A 15,323-nucleotide genomic window follows, 5' to 3' on the forward strand; every position below is an offset into this window, starting at 1 on the left:
CACAGGCACATGTTCGTATTCAGAGAGATAAAGATCATTTCTAATCCTGTGCCACATACTACATGTAAACTGATAAATGAAAGTTACCTTTACTCATCCAGGTCCCTCAAATTTATTTCAGTGGTATTTTGGTTTATTCCAAAAAATATTTTATGCATAAAGCTATATATTAAATTTACTCTTCAGAAAATTTCTAAATTGGTACAGGACCAGATGTAATGGTAATGTAATTTGAATTTGAAGACCCTCTTTTGTATTGTCAAGTAAGCAGGTACTTCATACCTTGTTTCAAGTTAAGCAAAGGTAGCAGGTACTGAGCACTTAGTAATTGATCAAGCCTCTGTTGAGGAAAGAGAAGGTATGAACTCCTGTCTCCTGTTACTGACATAACAGGATGGGGTTAGCTGAAACAGGAAACTAATGCTGGGTCTCTTGTCCCAGGAAGGGCCAGTAAGAATTTCTTGGGACAGAAATCTGGAGGCAAACCAGCTGCAGAAGAGAGAATCGGGAACTGAGTCAGAATTTCCTGAGAACTTGTGGTGGTGGAGCTTCTTCTTAACAGGAGCCCAGAAGCCCAGAAGGCCAGGATCCCCAGGAACCCAGGAGTCCAGGAGCCCAAGAGTCCCCTCCCCCCAGACTGGATAAGGTGATTCTGTTTTTTGAATGAGCTGCAGAAGACTAAGGAAGAATGACCAGGATGCAGGTACTTTGTTTGTGGCTTGGTTGAGCCTTGAAACGCCAAAAGCAGAAATTGCGTTGGATTTGAGATGGACTGGACCCTGTGAATTCAGTGTGGAGCAGGACCTACCCAGAGAGCTGGACAAGGAAATGGACAAGGAGCTGTCTGCCCATGAACCCAGGTGACATTCTGATGAATCCAGATAGAATCTGGGACCTTGGAAGAGGATCCAGGGAATCTGAGAACTGGCCCTAAGTCAAGATGAAAAGATCTCTCTGAGTGTACTGAGTAATGATGAAATTGGAGTTTACTAGTGACCTAGAGGTGGAGGGTTTGTGTATTTTCTAATGATTGTATTTAGTGATTAATTATACTTAGTAATTGATTGCTGAATAAGTGACTGATTGATTTAATTTAGTGTGCCCCATAAGTGGGAAATTTTGACTATTGTACTTTGAGATGATTGTTCTTTCTTCTAAATATTATTTTTATGGTGCCAATTTAAAATAGATTTTATTCTCCAAGACGATTGCATTTCCACTTGTTTACAGTACTGATAAAGTGCAATGTTGTTTACTTCTCTCCCTCTGCACACATTCAAGTATTCAAAATGCCTAGATTTACACAGTAGCTTAAATGTTACTTTTAAACTGCTACTGCCTTGGCTACAAATTTGAGTACTTCAATTTTTGAAAAGCTGTGTGGAATGCTCTTTCTGAGGTGTTTAGTCGACCTCTTCAATGGTGGGTCCAGAAGAAGCACCTCCAGATGGGGCTGCTCCACCCCCTGGGAACCCACCAGGCTGGCATGCCTCCTGCACTCTGGTACAGCTTAGTAATAATGGGGTTGCAGATCTTCTCCAATTCTTTCTGCTGATGCTCAAATCCTTCCTTCTCAGCAGTCTGGTTCTTATCCAGCCAGTTTATTATTTCATTACATTTGTCAAGGATCTTCTGTTTGTCTTCATAACCAATTTTTCCTTGCAGTTTTTCATCCTATACAGTTGCTTTCATGTTGAAAGCATAAGATTCAAGAGAATTCTTGGAAGATACCTTGTCTCTCTGCTTTTCATCCTCAGCCTTGTATTTCTCAGCCTCCTGGACCATACGCTCAATGTCTTCTTTGCTCAGACGTCCTTTATCATTGGTGATAGTGATCTTGTTCTCCTTGCCTGTACTCTTATCCACAGCAGAAACATTGAGGATGCCATTTGCATCAATGTCAACTGTTACTTCAATCTGAGGAACACCCCTGGGTGCTGGAGGAATTCCTGTGAGCTCACATTTGCCAAGCAGATTGTTATCCTTTGTCATCCTCTCTCACCTTCATAAACCTGAATAAGCACACCAGGCTGGTTGTCTGAATAGGTGGTAAAGGTCTGTGTCTGCTTGGTGGGGATGGTGGTATTGCGTTTGATCAAAACGGTCATAACTCCACCAGCAGTTTCAATTCCAAGGGAAAGAGGAGTGACATCCAACAAAAGCAAGTCCTGCACATTCACAGATTTATCTCCAGACAAAATGGCAGCCTGGACAGCTGCACCATAAGCAACAGCCTCATCAGGATTGATATTCTTATTGAGCTCCTTGCCATTGAAGAAGTCTTGCAGAAACTTCTGGATTTGGGGGATTCGAGTGGAACCAACCACCAGGACGATGTCACGAATCTGAGACTTATCTAGCTTGGCATTTCTTAAGGCCTTCTCCACAGGGTCCAGGATGCCATGGAAGAGATCAGCATTCAGCTCTTCGAAACAGGCTCGGGTGATTGATGTATAGAAGTCTATACTTTCATAGAGGGAATCAATCTCAATATTGGCCTGGGTACTGGAAGAGAGGGTATGCTTTGCACATTGACAAGCAGTGTGCAGACGGCGAACAGCCTTCTTGTTCTCACTGATGTCCTTCTTGGGCTTTCGCTTGAACTCGGCAATGAAATGGTTGGCCATTCGGTTGTCAAAGTCCTCCCCACCCAAGTGGGTGTCCCCAGCTGTGGACTTGACCTCGAAGATGCCATCTTCAGTGGTAAGAATGGAGACATCAAAGGTACCACCTCCAAGGTCAAAGATCAACACATTTCTCTCGGCACCAACCTTTTTGTCCAAGCCATAAGCAATAGCAGCAGCAGTTGGTTCATTGATGCTTCGAAGCACATTGAGACCAGCTATGGTTCCATCATCTTTGGTGGCCTGACGTTGGGAATCATTGAAATAGGCTGGTACTGTGACCACAGCATTTGTGATGGTCTTCCCAAGGTAAGCTTCAGCAATTTCTTTCATCTTGGTCAAGACCATACAAAATACTTCCTCTCGATAGAAACATTTGGTCTCCCCTTTGTACTCCACTTGGACTTTAGGCCTGCCTGCATCATTCACCACCGTAAAAGGCCAATGCTTCATGTCTGATTGTACAACTGCATCATCAAATCTGCGACCAATCAGATGTTTGGCATCAAAAACTGTGTTGGTGGGGTTCATTGAAACTTGATTCTTTGAAGCATCACCAATTAAACGTTCTGTGTCGGTGAAGGCCACATAGCTTGGGGTGGTCCTGTTTCCTTGGTCATTAGCAATGATCTCCACTTTCCCATGTTGGAAGACTCCCACACAGGAGTAAGCAGTGCCAAGGTCAATGCCAACTGTGGGTCCCTTCGACATGGTTCCTGGGGAGTCGAGGGAGGTTGTAGCTAACCACTGTGGAGAGAGAAGGGCTACTGCTGTGCTGAGTAGGTTTCTTCTAAATATTGTGACCTCTTTGGTGAAAACTATGTGGCCATTTTAATGATAAGCTGTTGTGAATACTATGTTGTGATTTTCTGTGATAAGCTGTAATACTGTTAATGCTATACCTTCATTTACTGTGAATATTTTGCTCTGATTTGTTATAGAATGAATAGATCATTTACTATACTATGTACTCAGAACTTTAAAAGCTGATCAAAGTAGCATTCTTTGGGAAAGCTGCTTATGCATGGCTGTACTCCAGAAAATTTAATTATTTTTCATAATAGTCATGCTGCTTCTATAATAAATATAAGAAAATAGGATTTTAAATTTATGAGAATGTTTTTAAAAATTAACCAACAGTGACATAACCACAATATATGCATGTATATACAAACACTCATGCAAATATACATAAACAAATATAAACACGTATATAACAAATATACACACATACATAACAAAAAATATACACACATATATTAAACAACATTGATAAATGTCAAAAATCAGTTGTAATTTTACAGGAAGGCAGAGGAACATGCCTACTACTTTTTGGCAGAGGAGTGGTAGATTAAAATTGTCTAAAAAGAATCATATTTTCAGAAATGACCAGTGTATTTACTTGTTTGCTTTACTATGATGATGATGATGTATCAAATTAGAGAATATTCTGTTTTGTGGTGTAAAATAATCAACATTATTAAATCAAGTGATGTTAAAGAAAGCATCCAGATCATTCTAAAATAAAGAAAAATAAAATAAGCCATTTAATAAATTATTGTGAGATTGAATTGGAATCAATATTTAGAGAGGTTAAATGGTCCTTTAAAAGGTGCATCATGACTTGTCTAATGCCTAGCATATACTATGCAGTTATTAAAATTAGGTGAATTAATATTAAAAAAAACCTTTGATGAAGGTGCCTTACTATTTGATTGAAAAAAAAATAACTTACAATCATCTATTTTAAAAGCAGTTGATTTTTATTTCTCAGGTTCATAATTAAGGGGTATAAAGTTTCTTTGGTGATTAGTTTGTATCATCATATTTTTATACAATTCTAAGTCACATGATCAATGAAATCTGAAGAGCAGACAAAATTTGCTATGCAGTAAAAATCAGCATGTATAACACCCTCAGTTTAGATGACATGTAACTGGGTCATGGACTAAGGTAAAGTTTAGCTTTGCATTGTACATCAGTAGTTCTGCTAAACATATTAATAATTTACATTTCATTGTATGGCAGTATCATTTTTCAATTAAAGAAGGTGAATTTTATGCAGTATATATTTACATTCCAGTAATGTGCTTAGGACAGGTGAGTCTTATGTGTTCTTAAAAAGTCAAAGCCATGCAAAGGAGGCAGAGCCAAAATGACTGAGTAAAGGCATAGACTTGCTTGAGTTCTCCCCCAAATCCCTCCAAATACCTTTAAAATTTATTCTTAATAATTCCTAGAACAGGAGATCCCACAAAAAGTGAAGTGAAATAAATGTCCAGCCCAAGACAAATTACTGAAGAAAAAAAATACTTTAAAAACAGACAAGGTCAAATGGGAAATGAGGTCCAAAAAGTCAATGAGGAGAAGAATGCCTTAAAGAACACACTTGATCAAAAGTAAAAGGTAGAGCAAAAGCTCACTGAAGAAAGCAATTCCCTAAAAATTAGAATGAAGTAAGTGGAAGCTAATGACTTTATAAGAAACCAAGAAACAATAAAACAAAACCAGAAGAATAAAAAAATAGAAGACCATGTAAAATATTTCATTGGAAAAACAACTGACATGGAGAATAACTTCAGGAGGGAGAATTTTAAAATTATTGGATCACTTGAAAGCAAAAAAAAAAAAGCCTAGACATCAACTTCAAAAAAACTATTCAAGAAAATTGCCCTGATATTCTAGAATCAGAAGGTAAAACAGAAATTTTAAATAAATTAAAAAGTCAAAGCTGTTTTTTTACCATGTAATATTTTGCTAACCATTGTTTTATACATTTCAATAAGAAGAGTGAATGCATCCCTTTCAATAATTTGAACTATTTCTTATTAACCCTCTTCTGAAATTGTAAGATTATACTCTATTTTGCTCATTTTTCACTAATTACAGAACTATTTTCTTAACATTTTCAAATGCATTTCTTAGGAAAAACATCTTTTATTGCTGCTTTTTCACCTTAATTTGTATGTCTGTGTTTCTACACCAATAAACTAAGTCCATTTATTCCCATAAGGACTGTTTGAAATCTTTTTTTTTAATAGATGGAATTGATAACTCACTCTATACTGAAATAAATTTAACTTCTTACTTGGGCAATTTGGGAAGTTTTCAGAGTTTACTTGGGAATAAAAAAAAAATATTCATTTCATGTCTCCAAAAGCAAACAAGCAGCAGAATAGGTCATTGCTCTGGTGGCAAGATGTCAAGGATTAGACAATCCCAATAGACAGATACCTAATAAAAACAATTTGAATTCATGAAACAATATCTACCAGCAAAACTAATGTTGCATTATTCATAATCTGACATACTTATTAATTTAATTGATAGTTGAAAAATTATGATGCTTCCTTCATTCTTTAATTCATATTTCTCTGTTCTAGAACTAATTGACAACAGCACTAACAGAAATGACAACTTCAGATAGGAAAGAAAAAAAAATCAGTTCATACAATTTCTTAGAATCCTTCTACAAAACTTCACCCACAGTATAATGGACCACAAGAGTCAACTGCCATTGCCATAGTCTCAGGATAATCACTCACAGATGACCACATTCTAACACCCTCACAGTATTGTTGTAATTATAAAGTCATGCCCAATGAGTAAACAAACTTCAGACAATATCAGATCTTCCAAGTATTTTTTAAAGCAATCAAGGTTACATAACTTGTGCAAGGTTACAAGCCCAGTTATTTTTGTGTTGGTGCTGAGTATCTGAGGCTGAAACAGATGCCAGGTCTCCCGACACTGGGGCTGGCACTCTTACTCACTGCACCACCAGCCACCCCCCTCCCCAAGTATTTTTCAAAACTTAAAACATGTTTACTTTCTAAACTAACTTATAAATATTAAGTAATGAAAATGAACCACTGTGGATGTTATTTAGTATTAAACTACAATATTAATTGCTATTCTGATGAAAATTCTGAATCTATAGCCTAAACTAAAAGGATAAAGATGCCATATAATTGGGGAAGCTAGGTGGCACGATGAATAGAACAGTGGCCCTGGAGTTAGGAGGACCTGACTTCAAACCCAGCTTCAGACACTTAACGCTTATTAGCTTTGTGACCTTGGGCAAGTCACTTAACCCCAATTACCCTGCCTTCCCCCCTCCAAAAAGTCCCCCCCAAAATATGCCATATAATTGATATAGAATCATTAAATTTCTTGATATCAAAGCCTCTAGGTATGTAAATAAAACAAAATCTGTCAATTCTCAATATATAAATGAATGGATATTATTGCAGTTCCAATGAAAATTGTTTGAAATTTGGAATCCTTTTTCCCCCTATAGAATTAGTCATATATGATTAGGTTCTCAGGCTATTCTTTAGAAGTCTATTTAATCTCTAATGTACCTGAAGTAAGGAGCTATACTAGTAGAATGCCCTAGAGGAACTAAAAATCATGTGTAAAAAATGGAAAATACCTTCAGGAGTTCAAATTTAAGGCATGAGAAACATTTCTGTAATAGCAGTGGTAAAAGCAATTTTATTTTTTTCTCCTCTTTTTAGATCACTGAACTTGAAACTTTTTGATCATGCACACCTTCTTAATTCAAAAAAATACTCATCATATGTAGACAATTACTTATTTGTAATTTGTAAATGTATTACTTTGACTTGAAATAAGGTTCATTATTAAACTTATATGAATACATTTTTAAAAGATGAAATGAAATTTGATGCTGGAGTCAATGTAGAGTCACTTGATGGTTGTGTGTATGGGGATCATGTCTTCACTTTAGAAAAATCACTTTAGAAGCATTGTAGAAGATGAGGCATTTGGTGTCAGAAGAGGTATTGAAGGTAGAATGAAATAATATGGTTTTGAGATAGTTAATGTATGAATCAAGAAGAGTTCAAAATGCAGTAATTTCTATGTAAGACAGAAGGCAACAAATGTGTGAAGCACAAGATTTTGTAATTGATTGACTATATGGGATGCAGGAAAGTTAAGACTGAAAGATGTCAGTGAGATTTTGAGCTTGAGTGATTGGAAGTATGGTGGTGCCCTTTGGCAATAATTAGGAATTTTGAAAAAGTAGGGATTAAGGGTTAATAAAATGAGATCTGTGAAAAGATCACAAACTAAGCTGAACAAAGCCTTTACTAAGACAAAGAAATCTTGTTATATCTCTCCAACTGATGAACAATCTCAATCGTTACACAGGATGCTCAACATTTTCTTCTCTTCTCAAACCATCCATGGCTCCTACTTTCCCACCACTGCAGCTCAGAAAGAACTACCACTCCTCTTTCACTGAGAAGAAAATTAAGACCATTTCCCAAGAGCTCTCACTGCTACCCTCTTCCACATCTCATATCATTTAAATGCCTTCCACTACCATGACCTTGACCCCATCTCACATAAAGGCATGGCTTTTCTCCTTACCGAGGTATATTCTTCATGGAAAAGTGATTATTTCCCCCCCGTCTTCATGATTTTGTCCTCTCAACAATTCTCACTCTCTCACTTATTTTCAATCCCTTAAAGTGTATTAGTTGTGTTTTTGTTTTAATTAATTTCTTCTTTTCAGTATTCACTTCGGTAAGATTTTAAGGTCCAAAATTTTCCCCCATATCTCTATTCACCCCACTACAAGACAGTGTGTAATTTCATATAGACTCTACACATACATTCATATTGAACTTATTTTCACACTATTCATGTTGTAAAGAAGACTTAGAAGCAATGGGGGAAACCATGAGAAAGAAGAGACAAACAACAACAAAAAAAAGAGAGCAAGAGCAAATAGTATGCTTCCATCTGCATTTAGATTCCATAGTTCTTTTTCTGAATGTGGACAACATTTTCCATAATGAGTCCTTTGGAGTTGTCTTGGATCTTTGCATTGCTAAGAAAAGTTAAGTCTATCAAAGTTAGTTATTGCACATTGTGGTTATTACTTTTTCTGAAATGGGGTTAACTACTTTATTTCCTCTTCTTTTCATCTGGACAATTTATATTTTGAAAACCTTCATTTCATTTAAATTTCAGATTTATTGGCATACACCTGGGTAAAATGGCTCCTAATTATTGTTTCATTGTCCTGTTCATTGGTGGTGACTTCATTCTTTTCATTTTGATACTGATAATTTGAATTTTTTTTTTGTTAAAATCAAATTAACAAAAAATTTGTCTGTTTTATTTTTTCCATAAATTCAGCTCTTAATTTTATTTATTAGTTCAATAATTTTCTTACTTTCAATTCTATCAATATCAACTTTGATTTTCAGAATTTCTAATTTGGTAAGTAATTGGGGGTTTTATTATTTTTCTTCTTTTTTTCTCTATATTTTTTTTGTTTACATCATTAATTTCCATAAGATTTTGAGTCACCAATTTTCTCCCCATTTTTCCCTACCCACCACCCAAAAATAGCAATTGCATTGAATATCCCCTCCCCCATCTGCTCTCTCCCATATCTTCCCCATTGCCCTCTGAATTTCCAGTAGGCTTTGGTGGATGTCTATTCCCCGGTGCCTGTTTATCTTATTTCCCAGTTGCTTGTAAAGTAATAGTAATAATAGCATATGTGTGTGTATTTAAACATTCGATTTTAAAACTTTGAATTCTGTTTTTTTTTTTCCTTCTTCCCCTGTCATCCACCCTTACTGGGAAGATAAGCAATTCAATATAGGTTGTACATGTGTAGCTAAGCAAAACATTTCCATAGTGGATATATTGTGAAAGACTGATTATATTTCCCTTCATCTTGTCCCACCCCCCACTTGTTCTATTCTCTGTTTAATCCTGTCCCTTTTCAACAGTGGATGCTTCCAACTTCCCTCACCCTAGCCTGCCTTCCCTTCCATTATCCTCCTACTCATCCCCTCCTACTCATCCCCTCCCCACCCCACTCCCTGTAGGGTGAGATACCTTATTTTGCGTGTATGTCATTCCATCCCTAAGCCAAATTCAAAGAGAATAAGTTTGACTCATTCACTTTTACCTTCCAGTTCTTCGCATCCATTGTAATAGTTTCCCCTTGCCTCTTCTGTATGAGATAATTTACCCCATTCTTTGTCTTCTCGTGTCCTTTCATCATATTCCTCTCTCACCTCTTAATTTCACCTTTTAAGTGTCATCCCTTGCTATTAAATTGGTCCTATGTCCTCTGACTATGCATACCTGTACACATATATACACACATAAATAGTTCAATTTTGATAAGTTCCTAGGATTTATTTTCCCTGTTTACCTTCCCTTGCTTCTTGTATCTGAATGCCAATTATTCTTTTCAACTTTTGATTTTTCATCAAGAATGATTGAAAGTCTTCTATTTCACTGAATTACCATATTTTCCCCTGAAAAATGATACTCAGTTTTCCTGGGTAAGTTATTCTTGGTTTTAATCCCAGCTCTTTTGACCTCCAGAATATCATACCCCAAGCCCTTTGATCCCTCAGTGTAGAGGCTGCCAGCCTGTGTTATCCTAATTGTGTTTCCACAACATTGAAATTGTTTCTTCCTGGCTTCTTGTAGGATTTTCTCCTTTATCTGGGAATTCCAGAACCTGGCTATAATATTCCTAGGAGTTTTCTTTTTGGTATATTTTTCAGGAGGTGATTGGTGAATTCTTTCAACCTCCATTTTGCCCTCTGATTCTAAAACATCAGGACAGTTTTCCTTGAGAATTTCATGAAGGATGATTTCTAGGTTCTTTTCTTGATCATTACTTTCAGGTAGTCCAATAAATTTTAAATTATATCTCCTGGATCTCTTTTACAGGTCAGTGGTTTTCCCAATGATATATTTCACATTGCCTTCTACTTTCATTTGTATGGATCTGTTTAATAGTATCTTGATTTCTCATAAAGTCACTAGCTTCCATTTGCTCCAATCTAATTCTGAAGGAATTATTTTCTTCAGTGAGCTTTTGAGATTGTTTTTTTTTCCATCTGGCATCCCTGTTCCCTCAAAATCTACACTCACCTGTCACTTTGTCTTTGTCATCTATGTGTTGATAATTCTGAAAACCGCCACAGCTGCTGGTGATCTGAAGTCCCTCCAGCTGGTGACTGTTCAGGCTGCCCTGAGTCTACAACCTTCAGTTCTCATGGGGCTGGGCTTGCCTCCCAGAATGCTGTACTGGCCCCTTCTTGTCAGCCTGCTGGGCTGTCTTCAGTGGGAGGTTAGCTTCCCTCTGTCATTTTGTGGGTTCTGTAGCTCCAAAGTTTTTCTAGAGTCATTTTTTATATGAATCGGAGGAAGTGGAACCCAGAGCCCCATGCAAGTCCTCTTTCTACTCTGCCATCTTGACTCTACCCCCTTATGTTTTTCTTTTTATATCTCTTTTAATTTGCATCACCAATTCATTGATATCCTCTTTCTCTGTTTTATTTATGTAAGCTTTAAGAAATATGATTTTTTTCCTAAGAACTGTTGGGGCTGTGTCCCATAAGTTTGGTGCATTGTCTCATTATTTCCTTTCTCTTTGATGAAATTATTGTTTGTTCCCATGATTTTTTGTTTGACAAACTCATTCTTTAGGATTAGATGATTGTGTTTTCAATTATTTTTTTGTCTACCTTTTAATTGTCATTCACTACATGTAATTTTTATTGTATCTTGATCTGAAAGGCTACATTTAATATTTCTGATTTTTTGCTTCAGATTGTGAGATTGTATGCCCTAGTACATGGTCAATTTTTGTGTAGGTGTCATGTACCACTGAGAAAAAGTATATTCTTTTCTATCCCCATTTGATTTTTTTCCCAGAGGTCTATCATATCTAAATTTTCTGCAGTTCTTTTGACCTCGATAACTTCTTTCTTTCTTTTTTTTTTGGGTGGGGGGTTGATTTATTTAGTTCTGAGAGAGGAAGTTTGAGGTCCTCCATTAGTATAGTTATACTATCTCTTTCTTATTGTAACTAACTTAACTTCACCTATAAGAATTTGATTGCCATACCTTTTGCTGCATAATTATTTAGTATTGATATTACTTCATTGTCTATGGTATCGTTTAGCAAGATGTAGTTTCCTTCCTTATCTCTTTTAATTCAATTTACTATTACCTTCACTTTGTCTAACATAAAGATGGCTATCCCTGCTTTCTTTACTTCACCTGAAGCATAATATATTCTACTCCATCCTTTTACTTTTACTCTGTGTCTCTATGCTTCAAACGTGTTTCCTGTAAATAACATATTGTATGATTATGGTTTGTAATCAGCTTTACTATCTGCTTCTGTTTTATTAGGGAGTTCATCCCATTCATATTCACAATTATTATTACTGTGTATTTACCTCCATCCTAATTCCCTCTTGTTTATACTTTTTTCCCTTCTTTTACTCTTTTCATCCTTACCAACATTTTGCTTCTGATGACCTCCTCCCTCAATCTGCCCTCCCTTCTGTCAACTGCCCTCCCTTTTCTTTTCCATTTTTTCTAATACTTCTGTCCTCCTTTCTGTTCTCTCTTCTATTCTCACCTTCTTGTTTCTTTTCCCTTTCTCCTCCCACTTCTCTATTGGGTTCATAAATTTCTATACCCAACTGAATATGTATGTTATTTCCTCTTTGAGCCAAATCTGATGAAAGATGCTCACCACCTCCATTCTTTACTTCTACTGTAATTGGATTTTTGTCTCTTTTTAGATGATATAATTTGCCCTGTTTTGCCTTGCATATCCTCTTCTCCCAGTACAATATATTTTTTTCACCTTTAACCTTTTTTTTAAATAATCACACGAAAGTCAACTTATACCCATAGTCTTTGTGTATGTACACCACACCCCTTCTAACTGCCCTAATAGAGATACAGGTCTCAAGAGTTACTTTTGCCACCTTTCACTATAGAGATGTAAAAAGTTTAATCTTATGGAACAATATTTTCTTTCCTATTTCTTTTTATGCTTCTCTTGAATCTTGTATTCAAAAACTGAATTTTCTGTTCAGCTCGGTTTTTTTTTTTACTAAGAATCATTAAAAGTCTCCTATTTTACTGGATGTCCATCTTTTCCCCTGAAAGATTATGTTCAGTTTTGCTGGGTAGTTAATTCTTGGCTTTAAGAATATCATATTCCAAGTTCTCTGATTCTTTAATGTAGAAACTGCTATGTCCTGTGTAATCCTAACTGTGGCTCCATGATATTTAAATTGTTTCTTTCTGGAAGCTTCGAGTGTTTTATCCTTGACTGATAATTCTGAAATTTGGCTACAATAAACTTTAGAGGTTTTTTTTATTATTTTAGTATCTCTTTCAAGAGGAGATCAGTGGATTTTTTTTCAATGACTATTTTACCCTCTTGTTCTAGGATATAAGAGAAGTTTTCCCTGATAATTTCTTGAGAGATACTATCCAGGCTATTTTTTGATCATGATTTTCAGGTAGTCCAATAATTTTTAAATTATCTCTACAGATCTATTTTCCAGGTCAGTTTTTGTTAATCCTTAATCAATAATTTTTTAAAATAGATTATTTTAAAATATTTTACATCTTCCTTTATTTTTTAATTCTTTTGATTTTGACTGATTTCTTAATATCTCATAGAGACATAAGATTCCACTTGCCCAATTTTAATTTATATGGAATTATTTTTTTTCAGTTAGCTTTTGCACTTACTTTTCCATTTGACCAATTCTACTTTTTAAGGAGTTGGTTTATTCAGATTTTTTTTTCCATTTGGCCAATTATTTTTAAGGGAATTGTCTATTCATATTTTTCTACTTCCTTTTCTAAGTCCTTGACTCTCCCTTGCATACCTCCCATTTCTTTTCCGAATTCTTCTTTTACCTCTCTTATTTCACTTTTTAAATCTTTTTTGAGTTCTTCCAAGAAGGCTGTTTCAATGTGAGACTAATTCATATTTCCCTTTGAGGTTTCATATGTAGGCATTCTGACAATGTTGTCCTCTTCTGAATTTGTATTTTGTTTTTCCCTGTCACCACAAATGCTTTCTATGGTCAAGGTTCTTTTCTACTTCTTGCCCATTCTTATTGACTATGGTTTTTGTTTTTAGTTTTTAAAGTTGAGCTCTGCTCCAGGGACACAGGGGGTACTGTCTGAAACTTCTTCTTGGGCTGTTGGGAAGGGGCCTAGTCACTGGTTCTGCTAGCTGGGGCCTTGGTTGCTGGCAGAAATGCTCAAAGATGTTGACTGTTTTCCAGGGTTGGAAATTTGCCTTCTACACTGGTGCTGAAACTATCACAGTTGGCCTGCTGAGCCACTGTCCTGTTGAGCCAGGATTATGGGGTCTTAGTTGCTGATCTATGCTGTGACTAAGACCTTCCCCCCCCCACCCCTCAGAAACTGTCTGCATTGGGCTGTGCTCCTCTCTTACATAAGTGAAACAGACATTTTCTAAAGTATAAGTTAATTAAGCTGGAAAATTATTTCACTCCACCTATTTTGTAGGTTCTATCATCTTATTGAATTGAAAGGCTTGATTTAACTTTTTTTTATTTTAAAATGAACTTGATAGATTTTATTTTTACATTATTTTTCACCTCACATTTCTCTCTCCACAATTCTTCATTTATTATTTTTTAAAAATTCATTTATTTTTAAAATTAATTTGTTTGTTTCCTTTTAGTTTACAGGATTCAATTCCACAATTCCTGGAGTTTCACATATTGTCCCCCTTCCTTCCCTCCCCCCCCCATTGCAGTTTATAGTCAAGTATAGGATCTGTAAATACTTTCAAATTATACATTAGACAGGTTATAAGGACAGATTGTACCAGCTGGAATGAAAAATGGTTAAGAGGACATAAATCCAAACAAGAAAAGGAAAAAGATCAGGTATTTTGGTTCCACCTGGATATAAACTTATTTCTTTCTAGTTCTTTCTCCGGATGCACATATTTCTCTCAATCATGAGTCTTTTGGGACTGACTTATATCACTGTATTGCTGAGAAGAGTCCAGTCTATCAAAGTTGGTCATCACACATACGTTGTGTCTGTAATTGTGTAAAAAATTTCTCCTGGTTCTACTCTTCTCACTCAGCATCAGTTTGTATAAGCCTCTCCAGGTAAATGTGAAGACCATCTGCTCCTCGTTTCTCATAGCACAATAGTATTCCATAACATGCATAAACCACAACTTGTTCAGCCATTCCCCAATTGATGGGCACCCCCTTAATTTCCAACTCTTTGCTAACACAAAAAAAGCTGCTATAAACATTTTTGTACATATGGGTCTTTCTCCCATTTCTATGATCTCTTTGGGATATAACCCTAGGAGTGGTATTGCTGGATCAAAGGGTATGAAAGTATTTATAGCCCTTTGGGCATAATTCCAGATTGCTCTCCAGAAAGGCTGGATCAGTTCACAACTCCACCAGCAATGCATTATTGCTCCAATTTGCCCAAATCCTCTCCAGCATTTGTCATTTTCCTTTTTTGTCATCTTAGCCAATCTGACTGGTGAGATGTGGTACCTCAGAGTTGTTTTGATTTGCATTTCTCTAATTAATAATGAATTAGAGCATTTCTTCATGTGCTTATAGATATCTTTAATTTCTTTCTCTGAAAACTGCCTGTTCATATCCTTTGACCATTCATCAATTGGGGAATGACTTGTATTTTTAGAAATTTGACTCAATTCTCTGTATATTTTAGAAATGAGTCCTTTGTCAGAGACATAGGTTGTAAAGATTTTTTTCCCAATTTCCCACCTCCCTCTTAATCTTGGTTACATTGGCTTTATTTGTACAGAAGCTTTTCAATTTCATGTATTCAAAA

General features: G+C 36.0%; 1 pseudogene; it reads right to left on the reverse strand.

Moving 5' to 3' along the window:
* Positions 1-1,179: 1,179 nt before the first annotated feature.
* On the reverse strand, positions 1,180-3,371 carry LOC138170862 (heat shock cognate 71 kDa protein-like; annotated as a pseudogene).
* Positions 3,372-15,323: the final 11,952 nt, after the last annotated feature.

The sequence above is a fragment of the Petaurus breviceps genome, unplaced genomic scaffold (genome assembly GCF_028583685.1).
Source record: "Petaurus breviceps papuanus isolate PSGF00001 unplaced genomic scaffold, PetGlider_PUasm1.0 40, whole genome shotgun sequence".
NCBI lineage: Eukaryota > Metazoa > Chordata > Mammalia > Diprotodontia > Petauridae > Petaurus > Petaurus breviceps.